Below are 7,531 nucleotides of genomic sequence, written 5' to 3' on the forward strand. Positions count from 1 at the left end.
GCAATGCATGGCTATAATCTCTTCCAAAGGGATAGGCAAGGAAGGAGAGGTGGTGGGGTGGCTCTGTGTGTTAGGGAGTGTTTTGACTGTATAGAAATCAATGACTGTAAAGACCAAGTAGAGTGCTTATGGGTAAGGATGAGGGGGAAGGCCAATGAGGCAGATATCCTGCTGGGAGTCTGTTACAGACCACCCAACCAGGATGAAGAGACAGATGAGACATTCTATAAGCGACTGGCAGAAGTCTCACATTCGCTGGCCCTTGTTCTTGTGGGGGACTTCAACCTACCGGACATCTGCTGGAAGTATAACACGGCAGAGAGGAAACAATCTGGGAGGTTCCTGGAGTGTGTGGAGGATAACTTCCTGACACAGCTGGTGAGTGAGCCCACCAGGGGAGGTGCTTTGCTTGTCCTGCTGTTTACAAACAGAGAAGGACTGGTGAGAGATGTGGTGGTCGGAGGCCGTCTTGGGCTTAGTGATCACGACATGATAGAATTCTCAGTAAGGAGAGGGGTCAGCAAAACTGCTATCATGGACTTCCGGAGGGCAGACTTTGGCCTGTTCAGGTCACGGGATGAGGGAGTCCCTTGGGAGACAGTCCTGAAGGGCAAAGGGGTCCAGGAAGACTGGACAGTCTTCAAGAAGGAAATCTTAAAGGCGCAGGAGCAGGCAGTTCCCACGTGCTGTAAGAAGAGCTGGCAGGGAAGGCGACTGGCCTGGCTGAACAGGGAGATTTTGCTGGGACTCAGGGGAAAGAGGAGAGTTTATCACCTCTGGAAGAAGGGGCAGGCAACTCACGAAGTGTACAAGGATCTCGTTAGGTCAAGCAGGGACAAAATTAGAAAGGCAAAAGCCCAGCAAGAACTCAGTCTGGCCACAGTTGTAAAGGATAATAAAAAATGCTTCTACAAATATATTAACAACAAAAAGAGAGGCAAGGAGAATCTCCATCCCCTACTGGATATGGCGGGGAACATTTTCTCCAAGGATGAGGACAAGGTCAAGGTACTTAATGCCTTCTTTGCCTCAGTCTTTAATAGCCAGTCCAGGTATCCGCAGGGTATTCAGCCCCCTGAGCTGGAAGATGGAGATGGAGAGCACAATAACCCGCCCATAATCCAGGAGGAAGCAGTTAAGGACCTGTTAAGCCACCTGGACACCCACAAGTCTATGGGGCCTGATGGGATCCACCCAAGAGTACTGCGAGAGCTGGTGGAGGAGCTTGCCAAGCCACTCTCCATCATTTATCAGCAGTCCTGGTTAACAGGGGAGGTCCCAGAAGACTGGAGGCTTGCCAATGTGACACCCATCTACAAGAAAGGCCAGAAGAAGGATCCTGGGAACTACAGGCCTGTCAGCCTGACCTTGGTACCGGGGAAGATCATGGAGCGGTTTGTCTTGAGTGCTCACAGGGCATCTGCAGGACAGCTGAGGGATCAGGCCCAGCCAGCATGGGTTCATGAAAGGCAGGTCCTGCTTGACCAACCTGATCTCCTTCTATGACCAGGTGACCCACCTAGTGGATGAGGGAAAGGCTGTGGACGTTGTCTACCTGGACTTGAGTAAAGCCTTTGACAGCGTCTCCCACAGCATTCTCCTGGAGAAACTGGCGGCTCGTGGCTTGGATGGGATTACTCTTCGCTGGGTGAGGAACTGGCTGGATGGCTGAGCCCAGAGAGTTGTGGTGAATCACGTTAAATCTGGATGGCGGCCGGTCACAAGCGGTGTTCCCCAGGGCTTGGTTCTGGGGCCAGTCTTATTCATTATCTTTATTGATGATCTGGATGAGGGAATTGAGTGCTCCCTCAGTAATTTTGCAGATGACACCAAATTGGGCTGGAGTGTTGATCTGCTCGAGTGCAGGAGGGCTCTGCAGAGGGATCTGGTCAGCCTGGATCGATGGGCAGAGGTCAACTGTATGAGGTTTAATAAGGCCAAGTGCTGGGTCCTGCACTTGGGTCACAACAACCCCATGCAATGCTACAAGCTTGGGGAGGAGTGGCTGGATTGCTGCCCAGCAGAAAAGGACCTGGGGGTGCTGTCTGACAGCCGGCTGTATATGAGCCGGCAGTGTGCCCAGGTGGCCAAGAAGGCCAACAGCATCCTGGCCTGTATCAGCATTAGTGTGGCCAGCAGGAGTAGGGAAGTGATTGTGCCCCTGTACTCGGCACTGGTGAGGCTGCACCTTTGAATCCTGTGTTCACTTTTGGGCCCTTCACTACAAGAAGGATGTTGAGGTGCTGGAGCGTGTCCAGAGAAGGGTAACGAAGATGGTGAGGGGTCTGGAGCACAAGTCTTCTGAGGAGTGGCTGAGGGAACTGGGGTTGTTTAGTCTGGAGAAGAGGAGGCTGAGGGGAGACCTTATCGCTCTCTACAACTATCTGAAAGGGGGTTGTGGCGACAAGGGTGTTGGCCTCTTCTCCCAAGTAACCAGCGATAGGACGAGAGGAAATGGCGTCAAGTTACACCAGGGGAGTTTTAGATTGCATATTGGGAATAATTTCTTCACCGAGAGGGTGGTCAAGCATTGGAACAGGTTGCCCAGGGAGGTGGTGGAGTCGCCATCTCTGGAAGTGTTCAAAAAACGTGTGGATGTGGCGCTTCAGGACATGGATTTAGGGGACATAGTGGTGCTGGATTAATGGTTGGACTTGATGATCTTGAAGGTCCTTTTCAACCTTAGTGATTCTGTGATTCTGTGATTCTGTGCTGGAGTGCATCCAAAGAAGGGCAATGAAGCTCGTGAGGAGTCTGGAGCACAAGTCTTATGAGGAGTGGCTGAGGGAACTGGGGTTGTTTAGTGTGGAGAAAAGGAGGCTGAGGGGAGACCTTATCGCTCTCTACAACTACCTGAAAGGAGTTTGTAGTGAGGTGGGTGTCGGTCTCTTTTCCCATGTAACTACTGATAGGATGAGAGGAAATGGCCTCGAGTTGTGTCAGGGGAGGTTTAGACTGGATATCAGTGTCATGGTTTAGCCCCAACCAGCAACTAAGCACCACACAGCCGCTCGCTCACTCCCCCACGGTGGGGTGGGGGAGAGAATTGGAAGAGTCAAAAGTGAGAAAACTCATGGGTTATGATAAAGACAGTTTAATAGGTAAACCAAAAGCCGTGCATGCAAGCAGAACAAAACAGGAAATTAATTCACTACTTCCCATTGGCAGGCAGGTGTTCAGTCATCTCCAGGAAAGCAGTGCTCCATCATGCGTGATGGTTTCTTGGGAAGACAGACGCCATCACTCCGAATGTCCCTCCACCCTTTCCTCCTTCTTCATCCCAGCTTTATATACTGAGCATGATGTCATATGGTATGGAATATCCCTTTGGCCAGCCTGGGTCAGCTGTCCTAGCTGTGTCCCAGCTGTGTCCCCACCTCCAGCCTTCTTGCTAGCAGGCCAGCACAAGAAGCTGGACTGTCCTTGACTACTTAGCAACAACTCAAAACATCAGTACATTATCAACATTTTCTCATCTCAAATCGAAAACATAGCCTCACACTAGCTTCTGTGAAGAAGATTACCTCTATCCTAGGTGAAACCAGGACAATTAAGAAAAAAATTCTTCACCAAACGGGTTGTCAAGCATTGGAACAGACTGCCCAGGGAAGTGGTTGAGTCACCATCCCTGGAGGTATTTAAAGGACGTGTAGATGTGGAGCTTAGGGACATGGTTTAGTGGTGGGCTTGGTAGTATTAGGTTAATGGTTGGACTCGATCTTATAGGTATTTTCCAAAGGAAGTGATTCTATGATAAATGTTTCTAGAAATACATTAACAAAAAAAGGAGGGCTAAGGAGAATCTCCATCCTTTATTAGATGCAGAGGGAAACACCATGGCAAAGGGTGAGGAAAAGGCTGAGGTACTTAATGCCGCCTTTGCCTCAGTCTTTAATAGTAAGACCAGTTGTTCTCGGGGCACCCAGCCCCCTGAGCTGGAAAACAGGGACAGGGAACATGAACCCCCCATAATCCAAGGGGAAATGGTTAGCGACCTGCTACACTGCTTAGGTGTACACAAGTCTATGAGGCCCGTACTGAGGGAGCTGGCTGAAGAGCTCACCAAGCCACTTTCAAACATTTATCATCAGTCCTGGCTAACCAGGGAGGTCCCAGTTGACTGGAGGTTAGCAAATGTCCTGCACCTGGGTCAGGACAACCCTCAGTATCAATACAGGCTTGGGGATGAAGGAGTTGAGAGCAGCCCTGCCGAGAAGGACTTGAGGGTGCTGGTGGATCAAAAGCTGCACATGAGCCGACTAAGTGCGCTCAGAGGCCAGAAGGCCAACTGTATCCTGGGCTGCATCAGAAGAAGCATGGCCAGCAGGTTGAGGGAGGTGATTCTGCCCCTGTACTCCACTCTGGTGAGACCCCACCTGGAGTACTGCATCCAGCTCTGGAGCCCTCAGCACAAGAAAAGACATGGACCTGTTGGAGCGGTTCCAGAGGAGGGCCACGAAAATGATCAGAGGGATGGAACACCTCTGTGGAGTAATCGCTGAGGGGTCCTTTGGAAATTTACCCTCTAAGAACAGCCTTGAAACCAGGTGGAACGTAGCACTCGTACAACGGGTCTGTGCCATGGAGACTCCCTGGACGGCCCTGGATGTTGGCAACATCAGGGGCACCTGGTGTGCTGACTCTGGGAGAGATTACATGGAGGGTGGAGCAGAGTGGAGACGTCGCAGCCACGCTCTGTGAACAGGGGAGTTTAGGGATGCACAGGATGTACATTGATAAGCTGCGCTTGCAATGTCCTGGGCCAAGGACCTGTCAACTTTGATGAAGTGCTGTACTTGGAGTGAACTTTGCTAATTATAATATCATTATAATACTAAAATGCACTCCCCTCTCAAAGGCTACCACCCCCCCAAGGTGCGACCCCTCCTCAATGAGCGTGCGCACTGAATTTTTCCTGGTCTGTACCTTTAAACGCGAAGCGAGAGAATTCTGAACCAGTCCTGATAAAGGCATGTATGACTAGAGTCACTCAAGCTCCACTTGTAAAGTAATACACTATAAAATAATGTTTTAAGAGCTGGATGTTAGGGAAGATACCATCGTCGTGTACTATTCTAACTTCTGGGATCAGTCGACGGGCTGAGCCTCTCTTCCCCCCCATCGGGACGCCGTTGGGTAAGATTTGAACCATTGGTCATACCAAGTGCCTCTCCGGGAAACTTAGAAATCTCTATAGAGTCACTTTACATCTTTTAACGCGTTTATAGCCAAGTAGTGTCACTCATACTTTTGGTATTTGCACGTGCTTTGCAGACAGTGAATTTATCACCGGCAATCCAAAGAACCTGTGTATCTGTTGCTTCAATAAATCGCACTATTGATTGACTCAGCCATGTGTGTGTTGTCCCTGAACGCGACCATACCTCTGAGTGCGGCCGTGTTAGTTCAGGAGGTGTCCGGCTGAGCAGGTAGTGTGATGTTAGTAGTGCATCCGGACCTGTGATAGTCCAACGAAGGTGTTGGGCGCGACCGGACTACTAACGCTGACTTTGGGCATCATTCAGAACCTAAGCTCAGCCGCCCCCAGTCCCTCTGATATCTGAGGATCGACTGGAAAGCAAGGGGGTTTAATTTCTGCCAAATTTCTCTGCCTCTTAACGCAACACACCTCTCCTATGAGGACAGGCTGAGAGAGTTGGCGTTATTCAGCCGAGAGAAGAGAAGGCTCTGGGGAGACCTTATTGCAGCCTTCCAGTACTTCAAGGGGGCTTATAAGAAAGATGAGGACAGACTTTTTAGCAGGGCTTGTTGCAATAGGACAAGGGGTCATGGCTTTAAACTAAAAGAGGGTAGATTCAGACTAGATATAAGGAAGACATTTTTCACAATGAGGGTGGTGAAACACTGGAACAGGTTTTCCAGAGAGGTGGTAGATGCCCCATTCCTGGAGACATTCCAGGTCAGGTTGGACAGGGCTCTGAGTAACGTGATCTAGTTGAAGATGTCCCTGCTCATTGCAGGGGGGCTGGACTAGATGGCCTTTAAATGTCCCTTCCAACCCAAACTATTCTATGATTCTATGAAATGTGACACCCATCTACAAGAAGTGCCAGAAGGAGGATCCAGGGAACTACAGGCCTGTCAGTCTGACCTCAGTGCCAGGGAAGGTCATGGAGTAGATCATCTTGAGTGCCATCATACGGCATGTACAGAATAATGAGGTGATCAGGCCAAGTCAGTATGGCTTTATGAAAGGCAGGTCCTTCTTGACCAACCTGATCTCCTTCTATGTCCAGGTGACCCACTTAGTGGATGAGGGAAAGGCTGTGGATGTTGTTGTCCTGGTTTCAGACAGGATAGAGCTGGTTTTCTTTACAGAAGCTAGTGTGCGGCTATGTTTTGGATTTGGGATGAGAAAATGTTGATAACGTGCTGATGTTTTGAGCTGTTGCTAAGTAGTCAAGGACAGTCCAGCTTCTCGTGCTGGCCTGCTAGCAAGAAGGCTGGGTGGGGGTGCACAGGAAGCTGGGAGGGAACACAGCCAGGACAGCTGACCCAGGCTGGCCAAAGAGATATTCCCTACCATACAACATCATGCCCAGTACATAAACTGGAATTAGCCGAGGGGTGGGAATTGCTGCTCGGGGACTGGCTATCGATTGCCGGGTGGTGAGAAATTGCTGTACTGGGCATCACTTGTTCTTGTACATTCCTTTGTCGGTATTATTATTGTTGTTAGCATTGTTGTTTCCTTCTCTCTTGCTGTCCTATTAAACTGGTTTTATCTCAGCCCAAGAGTTTTTTCCCAATTCTCTCCCCCGTCCCACTGGGGGAAGGGGGAGTGAGCGAGCGGCTGCATGGTGCTTAGTTGCCGGCTGGGGCTAAACCACGACAGTCCTTTTTGGTGCCCAACATGGGGCAAAAGGCTTGAGATAATAATGATTGCAGGTCACGATATCAGTTTATTTGATTTGCATCATGCTCTTGTCTTTCCCGTACATGTTAAGGATCAGTGTTGGTTTCTGCAGGTTACTGTATTCTGCAATGATTAGTAATGTCTTGCCTGCAAGATTTGTTTTTAGGATGCTGACCTTGAGTTTAATGTGGTATCTGAGCTCTGTACTAAAGCCGTTACTGTATTTCAGGTAGCATCTTGTGGAGACAATTAGCAATTATACTTCTGCCTCCGGAAGGCTTTTTATGGAGGAAATGCAGAATGGTACCTTTGCTACCCTCTATCATAATGTTTCCTCCATCATCACAATAACTTTTCAGTATTTTGAACACCCTTGGATAATTAAAATACTTCTATTGATACTTCTGGGGAACATCATTGTTTTGGTTTTGTCTAAGATTAGCAAGCAATTTAAGAATATCACCCAGAGATCTACCCCAAGGCTGGATAGTTATGAATGGCAGGGTGTGTGGAACAGCATGGGCAAATGCCTAGGGCGGTGGGCACCTCCGGTGTTTTTGGAACTTTACTCCCAAACAAGTGCAGAATCCTGATAAACTAGCAGAATATCTGGAAGAAGTATGCTGTCGGCCTGGCAGTTCCAAGGAGACACAA

This window comes from Phaethon aethereus (assembly GCF_964289735.1).
Source record: "Phaethon aethereus genome assembly, chromosome: W".
Taxonomy (NCBI): Eukaryota; Metazoa; Chordata; class Aves; order Phaethontiformes; family Phaethontidae; genus Phaethon; species Phaethon aethereus.